General features: G+C 48.8%; 1 protein-coding gene and 1 long non-coding RNA gene across 51 annotated transcripts in view; one reads left to right on the top strand and one right to left on the bottom strand.

The window, feature by feature from the left end:
- Positions 1-13,014, top strand: part of SORBS1 (sorbin and SH3 domain containing 1) — a 240,825-nt gene that overhangs the window by 25,627 nt on the left and 202,184 nt on the right. The window lies entirely within an intron of this gene.
- LOC146397004 (uncharacterized) lies at positions 3,722-11,725 on the bottom strand. Its single transcript, XR_014826718.1, has 2 exons — positions 10,150-11,725; positions 3,722-7,561 (listed from the first exon to the last, which is right to left on the bottom strand). It is a non-coding gene; the product is annotated as an uncharacterized LOC146397004 (long non-coding RNA).

Raw genomic sequence — 13,014 nt, 5'->3', positions numbered from 1 at the left:
GTGAGCTTTGTTTGACAGCTCACCCTCCTCCCCCACCCCCTGGCCCTCTTCTTTCTGCAGTAGCTTTGCACAGGAAATAGGAAGCCGAGACAGCGTTTCTCGGGTCAGTCCATTGTGTCCCTGGCCCTGCACTGAGTGTCTTACGTTCCATTAAAGCAGTGGCTCTTCAGCTTTGGGGAGTACCAGATTCACTTGGGGGTACTTGTGGAAAGTGCATATTCTTGGGGTTCCTGTCATGGCTCAGTAGAAACGAATTTGACTGATATTCATGAGGACGCCGGTTTGCTCCTTGGCCTCCCTCAGTGGGTTAAGGATCCGGAGTTGCTGTGAGCTGTGGTGTAGGTCGCAGACGCTGCTCGGATCTGGCGTTGCTATGGCTGTGGCGTAGGCCAGCAGCTATAGCTCCAATTTGACCCCTAGCCTGGGAACTTCCATATGCCACAGGAATGGCCCTAAAAGGATAAAAAATAAAATAAAAGCATCTTAAAAAAATGCGTATTCCTGAAGTTCCTGTTGTGGCTTAGCAGGTTAAGAATCTGACTCTAGTATCCATGAGGATGCCAATTCAATCTTTGACCCTGCTCAGTGGGTTAAGGATCCGGTGTTGCCATGAGCTGTGGCGTAGGTCACAGATATGGTTCAGATACTGCGTTGCTGTGCCTCTGGCGTAGGCCGGCAGCTGTAGCTCCGATTCAGCCCCTAGCCTGGGAACTTCCATATGCCGTGGGTGCAGCCCTAAAAAGACCACAAAACAAAAAGTGTATTCCTCCCTAGTGGGGCCCCCGAATCTGTATTTTCAGCATTGTTCCCTGGGTTTGTTCGGGTTATCTGAATGTTTTCTGAGATTGGCTAACAGTAGGGTAACTTGTGTCTCTCAAACAGAAGAGGTGCCCTGTACAACTCCACGGCCCAGCAGTCAAGTGACCTGCAGTGTGAATTGTGCATACCCCCTCCCCGCCTCCGTGGAGTTGTGCAGTGGGCTGATTTGGCATGGAATCCAGAGGTCGAGTGGGCTTTGGGGTTGATTCAATGGCCCCATGATGTCCATAGGGATTCCTCCCTTCTCTGCCATCTCTGGTGCCAGCCTCATTTGCAGGCTGGGAATAAGATGTTTGAGCATTTCCAGGTGTTTAGGCAGACACAGCCACATCCAGAGGAAAAAGAAGGGCATAGAGCCATCCCTGCTCGCTCTCTCAGGAGCCAGGAAGTTACCTGACGCACCTCCAGCATGTCCCCTTTGCCTCCTCGGCTGCCCCTGGGTCACATGACCACCTCAGGTCAGTCACTGTTCACTGGGAAGCAGCCGCACCTCTGGACTCATCTGCAGGAGGCATGGGTACCCGAACAAAGTGGAGGTTCTGTTAGGAGGGAAGGACCAGGGTCTAGGGGCTGGGGAGGCAGCCACCGGGGCCCAGTGCACAGGTGGTTTGCAGACCACAGGCGGAGAGACACGGCCTCACGACATCGGAAGGGCTGGCTGGGGCTGTGGGTGAGGTTATCGCTGTCCTGCAGATGAGGAAATGAGATGCACTGGGCTCCAGTGACTTGGAGATAACACGCCGCCAGAAGGTTGTGGGTTGGGAGTGAAGGGACTGGCTGTTTCAGAGGCCTTTTTTGCCCTAGGAGAGTACACAATCATCCTTTTTTGCCTTCCCGAGGTGTCAAAGCAGCCCCCTTCTTTTTGCTTTCTCCTCCAACTGCAGTTACTTATGGCAGGAGGCCTCTGGGAAGAATTTTCCAGGCAGGATAAAAACTATATATTATGCTTCCCCCATATGCATGTGGGCTGTGCCCAAAAGCAGTTGAAAAAAATATCAGCTCCCATTTTGGGGGGGGGGGCTGCCCCTGTTGGCCCTTGTACTAGTTATAGTACATATATTATCTTGAATGTTGGCAACAACCTCTTCAGTTGGGTTTTATCATCTGTATTTTCTGGATGGGGAAACTGAGGCTTGGAAGGTGAAGCTGGCCACTGAGTGGGTCGCACAGCTTGGTGGTGGAGCCAGGACAGTTGACACCCTGCTTCAAAGTGCCACTCCCCTGCTCCACACGGTGACTTAACAGGGGTTGCCAGTCTTGTTATGCCGCTGGAGGAAGGTTCTCAGGGAAAGGGGTTTTAGTGTCAAGAGTTCCAAAGGAGCTGAATGTTTCCTATGGAAATAATTCTCAGGACACTAGGAAAAATATCCTGAGCATAATAAACACAAGAAACAGGAAATCTGGTTTGTTATATAGCAGCTAAAATGCGAATAAGAAAAACTTTATAAGAGTTCCTGTTGTGGTACAGCTGGGATGACCCTGTCTAGTGTCCATGAGGATGCAGGTTCGATCCCTGGCCTCACTTAGTGGGTTAAGGAGCTGTCGTTGCCGTGAGCTGCAGTTGTAGGTTGCAGACGTGGCTTGGATCTGGTGTTGCTGTGGCTGCGGTGTAGGCTGGCAGCTGCAGTTCCAATTCAACTTCTAGCCTGGAAACTTCCATCTGCTTGGTTGCAGCCCTTAAAAAAACGAAAAAGAAAAGCTTCAAAAAGCCCAAAGGTTTGTTGGATTTGAAAATGGAAGGCCCTGACTGAGAGGGTAGGAAAACTGCCTGGGGTTTCGGAGATGGTGGCTACGTGGTAACAGATGGTCCCGTGGTGGACAGTGTGGCAGCAAGAAGTGCTGGCTGCAGAGTCTGGGTCTGAACCTCTCATGCCCCACCTTCCCCCCAAGTTCTGCTTTTGTGCTGTGTGACCTCGGGCAAGTCAGTTGGCCTTTCAGAGTAGAATGGGGTCCTGCCTGGCAGCTCACTGGGCAGAGGAAGTGGAGTGGTAAAGGGTGGGGCGAGCCTTGCCAGCTGGGCAGGGCTTGCAAAGGTGAGTGTCAGGGTGTGAGCAGAGCTCAACGTTTTAAACTTAGTGCAACTCTAAGGTTTCGAGCTGTGAGTCACCTCCAGCACAGGGGCGCGTCACGGCCAGTGGAGGGCACATGTCTGGCTTTGGCCTCATCTCAAGGAGCTATCAGCTTTGCTTGCAAAGTCTCCTTTTTAAGCTCTGGAAGTTTGAAGTCCCTCCTTGGGTGCGTGGCCTGCATGTGCCTTGGGGAGTATCGTCCACAGATGCCCAGGAGGAGAGGGCAGCAGGACAGAGTGGCCAGAGATAAGTGCCCCGGGTTCAGTTCAGAAGGTACAGGACCATAGCTGCTGTGGGAGGACTCCAGGGACTCTGGGAGCTGTGGATATGCTGGGAGGAGGGAGCTGTGGGTTGAGGATGGACCACAGGTGTGTGTGGGTTTGGGGGAAGCGACAGGTGAGGCCCTTTCCAAATGCAGCCAACACACCTCTCTGATGGTGTGAGCACCAGAGAGACGATGACTTGACTTTTCAAATATGAACAGAGGAAATAACAGGGAGTTTTCTCCCACCTCCCCACCCCCGCCCCTGGGGAAGTACATCTGCAACTCTGTAGAATTTTGAGTCTGCAGCAAAGCATTTAAGATTGGTTTCTCCTTCTCATCCTTCCCCTCTCCCCTTCATAGATCAGACTCTTGGGAGTGGGACCCGGGATCCTGTTTTTAACAGTCAACTGGGGGAGATTCCTGGATGTCTTAAGAGTGTTGGGAACTGGCCTACGTGATTTCAACCTCTAATCCTTTCAGTGATAGTCTCCTCAGCCATACATATGACCACAGGTGGAAAAATAAAATATCAGCTCTTTTTTTTGTCTTTTTAGGGCTGTACCTGTGGCATATGGAGGTTCCCAGGCCAGGGGTGGCATCAGAGCTACAGCTGCCGGCTTATACCACAGCCACAGCAACTCGAGATCTGTGCCGCGTCTGTGACCTAGACCACATCTCACAGCAACGCTGGATCCTTAACCCCTTGAGCAAGGCCAGGGATTGAACCCACGTCCTCATGGATGCTAGTTGGGTTCATCAACCACTGATCCACGATGGGAACTCCAAAATACCAGCTCTCTTGATGTTTTGTCCTAGCTCTCATGCCTTCGGCAAAATGCTCCATAGTTTAGGTGTCCTGAATCTTGACAGCGTGGGCTTGTGAGCTGTTCTGCAGGCTGGCATTGATATTCCTTGAGGAGGAAAAGCCTTGTTAACACGCACCCGAATGTGACTGTCAGAATCTGTTTATGAGCTGAATCATTATAATAAACACCCATCTCAGCTTTTCATCTCCGGCTTTGGAGTGTTTGACCGGCTTCGCTTTTCTGAGTCATTCTCCCTGGGCTCCTGCATTCTGACGAGGTCATTTGCATTGTCTAACATGGAACCAAAGGTTTCATCTTCTCTTTGACAAATGGCCTCTCTGCTCTGGTTCCCCTCCTGTCATCTTTGTGAAGTTACTTATGGAGATTCACGAGGTTTTCATAGCTGCTGTGTGGGTTCTCTTTCTCTCTCTTTTTTTGATATTGCGTCTGAAAACACAGTTTTAGTGTTCCAAGCTGCTAACTAAGGGCTAGTAATACGTGGTTGCCTGGGAGTCTTTCCCAGTTTCTTATTTTTTCCCTTTGAAAATCTCCTCGTAGCCCCCAAGATTCTACAATGTTATGACTTGGAGAAGCTGTTGCCTAAAAAACCCACTCTCAGCCCGACCCCTTCATAATCCTCAGGTGTGAGTGAAATGGTCTTAGGTGAGAGTGTGGTATTTTGTCCCATCATGAAGACCAAACCTTGGTCCCAAGTATCCTAGATCGTAACGACTAGGAACTCGCCTCTGGATCTTGGTTCACTTCTGGTTCTGTTATTCTGTGCTGTGGTTTTCCTTGTCAAAATCAATGTGCAGTCACAGAATTCTACCCTAGTAAATTCTGGGGAAGCCCACATGACCCAGGTGGGAAAAATCCAGAGATGTCTGGAAGCTATGAAAGTGGTAGATGAGCCCCAGAAGGTAGGGCCGGTGTGATCATTCCCTGTATTTCCCAAAGGTCTTACATAATTCTCTGCCCACAGTGGGTGCACAATAGGTGGCTGCGGGAAAAATGGATTTTATTAGTATGATAGACCAGTAATTAAACTGGTGAAGGCATGGAATTCAAAGGGGGAGGAGGAAACAGTGTGATTTTGAATTTGCCCTTGTTTCTTCGTTAAGTTTAATTTTCATGGAAATATCAATTAGATGCAGGATTAGTTGCAGTGCAGAATGGCAGAGAGAAGAGGCAGACGTTGTATGCATTTTAAGTACTTTGGTACATCTGTTAGTTGTTTATTACATGCCGTTTTGTTAGATAATCCCCAGAGACTGACTGACAGTCCCCTTCATTGTGGGTCCAGAGAAACTGAGGCACAGGAGTGACATCATTACTCTAAGTTTACATGGTGAAGCTGTCTGCAGGCCAGTTGACCAATAATCAAGAAGGATTTAGGAGGAGTTCCCGTCGTGGCTCAGCAGTTAAGGAACCCGACTAGTATCCATGAGGATGTGAGTTTGATCCCTGACCTCGCCCAGTGGATTAAGGATCCGGCGTTGCCGCCAGCTGTGCTGTAGGTCGCAGACGTGGCTCAGATCCTCTGTTGCTGTGGCTGTGGTGTAGGTCAGCAGCTGTAGCTCCGATTCGACTCCTAGCCTGGATACCTCCATATGCCATGGGTGCAGCCCTAAAAAGACAAAAAAAAAAAAAGAGAGAGAGAGAGAGAAGGATTTAGGGAGTACCTCCTCTCTACTGGAATGCGCAAGAATCAAAATTTAGCTTTGCAAAAGCTGGTAGAGGTGAAGGATATCCCCTTGGAACATAGAGCATGGAGTTGCCTTGTGATGTTTCTGTACTTGGCTCTTTGGCTTTTGCAGGTGTCTCCACAGGACAGGGAGCTCACTCTTCACTGAGGCAGTTCATTTATTTTTGAATGCTTCTAATTATCAGAATTCTTTAATATGAGCTGTCATCAACTTGTCTGATAATTTTCTCCTTTAGGAGCCCTGTCTCAATATATCTGCAACTGTGATTGATTGATTAACTAATTAATTCATTCAAGTGTATGTGTTGAGCCCTAGCTAGGTTTTAGGTTCAGAAGAAATAGGAGTAAACAAAATAGATATGATTCTTGCCTCCTGGAGTCTGCTATTAGTATAATGAAAGGAGAGTTGAACTAGAGGTTAGTAGTACAAAGAACATTTATTAAAAATAAAAACAAGAAATGGGAAGTTTTGGATCCCTTGCAGCCTGCATGAACTTAGCTAAGACACTTGAGTATTTCTTCTCACTTCATTCTGCAAAGGACATTATCCCAGTGGACCTTGCAAAGCAGTGTGAGTTCACCGGGGTGAGGCGCTTTGTAAAATGTTAATGGCTGTGTATATTACTAAGAGTAAAGTGGTAGCTCTTGCTGCTAGAGCAGTGGTTCTCAAAGTGTGGTCCCTGGGCCAGCAGCATCGGCATCACCTGGGAACTGGCTAGAAAATGCAAACTCCCCAGCACCTCCCCCAGACCTGCTGACTCAGAAACTCAGGGGCCTAGAAATTGTTTTCCAAGGGCTCCAGGGGATTCCGATGCCTGCCCTCGTTGGGGAGCTAATATAGGTGAGGGCAGTAGTTTTCAGCCTTGACTGGCGTAGTGGATTCACCTGAGAGGAGGGCTTATCAACCTAGACCTGCTGCGACCTGGCAAGTTTGCGCAGAATCTGAGGGTGGGCCTCATGCAGAAGCCACGTGGGTGATTTCACCTGCGCAGCCACAGCCAGAGGGGCCAGGAGCTGTGAGGGTGGGTGAGAAGCACAGATGGCAGGGCCTGCCTGGTTTGGTTTGAGTCCTGGTTCTGCTCCTTCTCAGCTCTGTGGTTCTTGATAAGAGGACACTGGTCTGGGTTTCCTCATCTGCGTAACGAGGATGAAAATGCCCATCCCTCAGGAGCGTTGTAACAGCCCAGTGGGATGATGTGTGCCAGTCTCCGAGGATGTGTCTGTGTCCGGGCCGTGGTAAGTGGGCCAGGACGGGACTTCTTGCTGTGGCTGTGGGTATTTGAAGCTGACGATGCTCATCTTTGGTCCCAGCCCTCATGTCTGCACGCTAAGCCTGCCTCTTCCTTCTAGGACATAATTTCCAGCCCCTTCTTTCGGGAAACTCCATGTCGTCCATGACTCTTTAACAAGCAGTGTCCCACTGGATGATACCTGTCAGTTACAGATGCATCCCCTTTTTGTCCTTGTAGTTCTAGTTCTCGGAGTTTGTTCTACCGACATCCTTGCCGTTGTGAGAAATGATGTGTGTCTTACAACATTCGTAGTAGCAAAAGACTGGAATAATCTAAATTTTTATCAATCTAGAATCTCCAAGCAGTTGAACCCCATGCTCTTCAGGTGCTGGTCTAGAACGCTGTAGGGTTTTTGTTTTTGTTTTTGTTTTTTATTTCATTTTTGGCCGCCCTGAAGCATATGGAGTTCCCAGGCTGGGGATCAGATCCCAGCCGCAGTTGAGACCCAAGCTGCAGATGCTGAAACACTGGATCCCCAACCCACTGTGCTGGGCCAGGGATCAAACCTGTGTCCCAGCACTCCCGAGATGCTGCCATCCCATTGCGCCACAGCAGCAACTCCAGGATTTACTTATTTATTGTCTTTTTGCCATTTTCTAGGGCCGCTCCTGCAGCATATGGAGGTTCCCAGGCTAGGGGTGGAATCGGAACTGTAGCCACCGGCCTACGCCAGAGCCACAGCAACGCGGGATCCCAGCCGCGTCTGCAACCTACACCACACAGCTCATGGCAACGCCGGATTCCTAACCCACTAAGCAAGGCCAGGGATCGAACCTGCAACCTCATGGTTCCTAGTCGGATTCGTTAACCACTGAGCCACGACGGGAACTCCAGGATTTATTTTTTTAAGTGAAAAAAGCAGAGTATGAAGCTGCTGATGTGGCGTGCTACCATTTGTGCAAGAGAAGAGAATATGTTTGCTTGTAAATGCACGCAGTGCGTTTAGGAGGGTACAAAAGAAATGAGTAACGTTGGTTGCTTCTTAGGAGGGGACTGGGTGACTGCAGGACTGGGAAGAATAGAAATTTTTCACTGTAAACCACTGGGTGCTTCTTAAGTTATATGATTGTAACCCATTACAAGTTTTCCTTAAAAGTGTGGTGTCCTGAGCTGAATCTTGCCTTTGTGGCCTGACCACAGTGGGGTACAGTGGGAGTATTACCATTTTCCGTGCAGTGGACACTGTCCTACTTTTGTTGCCATTTAAGATTGCATTAGTCTTGGCACTGCGGGCTCCGATGAACCTTGCGGTTGGAGACAGCACCCAGCTCTGTTTCACGTGGATGGCTGCCAGGGCAGGTCTCATGGACTCGAGGAAGTTTAGAACCGCCCCTGCCCCCACCTAGCTGGTTCCTTGCACAACCGGCTTTGTTTTTGGCCCAGAATACTGGGCTGTCTGGATCGGGTGAATCTTGCCATCGGTAGCATCAGCTCCTCTTTCCCATTTTGTGCTGTCTGGGGAGTTGATGCACCTGCCTCCTGAGTGCATCTTTAGTCCAGTCATTGTGGAGAAGACATTGGACAGGGTGTGGGGAGGAATCGAACACTGTGTTGTGCTCTCAGTAACCTTTCTCTGGCTTGTCAGCAAGCCATTGGAGAAGCCAGTGTATACACCTGTTCCCCCCACCCCAAATCCTGAATGTGTGCTGGGCCCTGTGCTCAGGCCGAGGCTACCCAGAGGAATAAGACCACCTTCCTGCCTGAAAAGAGGTGCTCCTCTCCAAGAGGTTGGAGAACTTTTTCTGTAAGGGGCCGGAGAGTAAACATTTTTGGCTTTGCAGGCCATGCAGTTGGTTCTAAATAGTCAATTCTGTGATTGTAGTGCCAGAATAGCCGTAGACAATGTAAGCGGATGGCACGGCTGTTGTAGAAAAACGTTCTAGACACAGGTGGTGGCCTGGGTTTGGTCTCTGGGCCACGGCGTGCTGACTGCTTGTCTCATAGAAAGACTAGTAGCTCCGGGAGGAGTGAGAAGTGCTGTGAGAAGGAGACAGTTCGGGGGATGGGGGATGCGCTGGGGGCGTGGGATGGAAAGCCTGTGCAATTGGATTGTGATGATCATTGTACAACTATAAATGTAGTAAACTCATTGAGTTAAAAAAGGTGCTGTGAGAGAGCCATGTGCAAAGGACAGTGACAGCCGGCCGGCCGGACATTCTGGGGGGAGAGGAACGGGGAGGTGTTAGCTGGCTAGATGGTCATACACTGGCACCAGCTGCTTACCTCTTTGACTGTCTTATCCGCAAGTGCATCACAAGAGACTTGGTAGATGCTCTGCTGAAGTCAAGATACGTGTTCTCTCTCGCCTTTCACCTGGTCTGGTCAACGCAAGAAACAATGGGTTGCCTTTTGACACAGCCTGGTCATTGTGGACCCACGTTGCCTGTTCCTTTTTTTTTTTTTTTTTGTGCCACATCATATGGAACTTCCCAGGCTAAGGATCAAATTGGAGCCCCAGCTGCCAGCTTACGCCACAGCCACAGCAAAGTAGGATCCAAGCTACGTCTGCGACCTACACCACAGCTCAAGGCAATGTCAGATACTTAACCCACTAATCGAGGCCAGGGATTGAACCCGCATCCTCATGGATACTAGTTGGATTCGTTACCACTGAGCCACAACAGGAACTCCCACATTGCCTGTTCTTAATGTTTATTCTTTTCTAAGCATCCCCAAAGCACTGTTTGATAGTTTTGCCAGGAATCCTTCTTGGTTTGTAGTTATCCAGGGCTTTTTATGTGTAGATGTCAGGGGGGCCCACTTTGCTACTTTAAAATCGGGACATTTGGCCATGTCACGTGCCATCATGCCCCTCTCTGTGATTTTGACGTTGATCAGTTGCAGTTCTGAGAAACTTGTATAGGCAGTTAAATATGCATGAAAGACACTAGATGTTGTCTAAAGAAAATTGGGAGCCACATCAAAAAGTGGAAGGGGGAGTTCCTGCTGTGGCACAAGGAAAAAAAAAAGCCAATTAAAAAGGGGGGGAGGGGCATTGTCATTATGGCTCAGTGGTTAATGAACCCGACTAGTAAACATGAGGACTCAGGTTCGACCCCTGGCCTCGCTCAGTGGGTTAAGGATCTGGTGTTGCTGTGAGCTGTGGTGTAGGTCATAGACGCGGCTCAGGTCTGGTGTTGCTGTGGCTATGATGGTAAGCCAGCAGCTGTGATTGGACCCCTAGCCTGGGAACCTCCATATGCCTCCGGTATGACCCTAAAAAGACAAAATACAAAAAAAAAAAAAAAAAAAAAGGGTAGGGGGAGGGAATGCTAAAACAAGTTCATCATGAGACTTCACCTCGGCCCCTGTTAACATTTTGGTGTTGTTTTTGCCAATGATGAAAAGTAATCAAAACTTACAATCAGACGCTTGGAATGGCTGTGGGAGCCTGATGTATAAGTTAATTAGGAACATTTTAGAGGAGCAAGATTCAAGTGTGTTCGGACAGGAGTGGAAGCGGTAAGGAAGAGAAAGGGGTCAGCTTCACCTGGGCAAGGGGATGGCTGGGAGGGGCTCCACAGAACAGGTGACTCTTGATCATCATGCAGAAGCCGTCTTTGGAAGACCAGGAAACAGAATTGTATATAAGCCATAGTCATAACCACATGCTAAAGGTAGATGAAAAAAATGCAGGGAAACATCCGCAAATAATACCACAGTAGGAATGTTGGTGAATGGGGTTTTATGTTATCTGGTTTTCGAAATGGGAGTATATTGCCCCTTGTTAGTATTTTTCCTAACACCACACACACAGGCCCAGTCTTCAGTGACTCCGGGTTTCAGAACTTGGCTGCAGGCCTGCTGCAGAGTCAGGAGTCAGGAGTGCAGAGCCACGCTGGCAGAGCCCATGCAGCCCTGTCCTTGCCTTCAGTGGTACCTGAGGTGGAAGCGGAGAAGCTAATCATGGCCTAGATAGCCTCAATCCCTGCGAGGCTAGCATGAGCTTTGAAACCTGAAAGTTCTTGACAAATCTCGGATGTAACTTGAACAAGACGGTACAGATAGCTTCTTTGCAACCTTGCCTCATCAGGTCAGCTCTTGCTTCTCCATGCTGAAGTCTTTGACGTAGCAAGAGGTAGTTTCAAAATGTTTTAAGTGCAAAAGCTTGAGATAATGGTTGGGGAGGTAAGTAACATCATGGGGACATAGAGAATGTTTACATGCGGATTTCTCCCTTTCCTCATTTCAAAATCATGAAAAGCAAATAGGTATTTACTGCTGTCATTCTCCATGATATTTCTGGCATGTAGATTTCCCACACCCAGCATTGATGCCCACTGACCAGATCCAAACACAGAAGGGAGGGGCACCGGGAACCGGGGAAGGTCTTGCTGCCTGTCCTCCAGACATTGAGTCCTGTCTGATTCTTCTCCACCCCCAGGATGAGGAGAGTTGTTGGACTGACCCGAGTTCAGATTTTGGCTTCACCTCTTACTGTGTAAACTGTAGGCAAGGTCTCTAAGCTCAGCTTTTCATCATTAAATTGGGATGATAAAACTGACCTCCTGGAGTTCCCTTTGTGGCTCAGTGGTTAACAACCCGACTAGGATCCATGAGGATGTGGGTTTGATCCCTGGCCTCGCTCAGTGGGTTAAGGATCCGGGGTTATCACAAGCTGTGGTGTAGGTTGCTGATGAGGCTCGGATCCTGAGTTGCTGTGGCTGAGGCCAGCACCTGCAGCTCTGATTTGACCCCTAGCCTGGGAACCTCCATATGCCACGGGTGTGGCCCTAAAAAGCAAAAAAAAAAAAAAAAAAAAAAAAAAAGAAACAAAACACACCAAAATCCAAGATTGACCTCCTAGTTGTAAGGATTGAACCAGGTAGTGTACTTAAGCACTGGACAAATGCCTCATCAATGAACAGGTGTCTGGTATATTGTGGCTGCTGTTACTCATTATTACTATTTGTTGGTCATCGCCAGCTTTGTGAGTCCTCTGATGTGTGGCCAATATGTGGTTGTGTAGAAATCGCCCTGCACTCATTATGATTGCTTTGCCCCCATGATTTTGAATATTGACATGACGTTGGCAAGAACTGGGGTGCTGGTGGGAGCTGTGGTCCAACAATATAAAATAGTGTTTGGCAGAATTTCACGTCAGAGGTCATTTTTTACAAAAGACTCTACAAGCTCCCCTCCCGGGGAGGGGGGGGTAGATGTCATGAAATGTCAGGTGCTTTGTATATATTGATGAAAGCTGCACTAAATTGGGAGCCACGCTTATGTTAAGGGCTCAAGAAGTATGTGTTGATTGACTGGAAAAACAAAAGGGTGATAATTGGCTATGGGGAAGAAGGAAGGAGAGAAAAAGAGGCCCCTGTGCGTTGGGTCTTAAAGCCTCTGGAAAAGTGTCTCCCCCCTTCCTGTCTCTTTCTAACCTGTAACCACACTGGGACCTGGCACTGAGCTTTGAGGGCCTGAAGAACTTGGCTTGAAGTTAGTGATGTGACTTTATACTTTTTTTCCCTCCGGGACAGCCCCAGTGTTGTTCACGTCTCTACTACTCTGAGGTCTGCTGAATTCCAGATTCAGTATCATTGGTGACCAGAAACAAGATCAAATCAGGGAAGGAAGGTTTGCCCTTTATCCGGAGGACCTGAAGGATTGGCTTAGAAGGCACCAGGGAAAGAATGGTGAAAGAGTCAATCCATCTCCTTGGCTGCCTCTTAAGATGAAAAAGTCATCTCTAAATTAGGGCTGACTGATTTCTCAGTGGCATGGAGCGCTGAGCTCTCCCTGTTTGCCATCCACCTCTGCCTGCTGTCAAATATCAGCTGTATCTAAAGGCATGGTGTGACCTTCTGTCCTTATCCTGTTCTTTTTTTTTTTTTTTTTTTTTTTGTCTTTTTAGGGCCACACTCATGGCATATGGAGGTTCCCAGGCTAGAGGTCAAATCGGAGCTGTAGCTGCCAGCCTATGCCAGAGCCATGCCACAGCTCAAGGCAATGCTGGATCCTTAGCCCACTGAACAAGGCCAGGGCTGAAACCTGCGTCCTCTTGGATGCTAGTCAGATTCGTTTCCACTGAGCCACGATGGGAATTCCCTTATCCTCC

This window comes from Sus scrofa, chromosome 14 (assembly GCF_054392235.1).
Source record: "Sus scrofa isolate SSC_HxYL_T2T_F1_AM1 chromosome 14, Sscrofa_HxYL_maternal_Yorkshire_Landrace_v2.0, whole genome shotgun sequence".
NCBI lineage: Eukaryota > Metazoa > Chordata > Mammalia > Artiodactyla > Suidae > Sus > Sus scrofa.
Note: the sequence above shows the minus strand (reverse complement) of the source record. Positions and strands in the feature narration are given on the sequence as shown.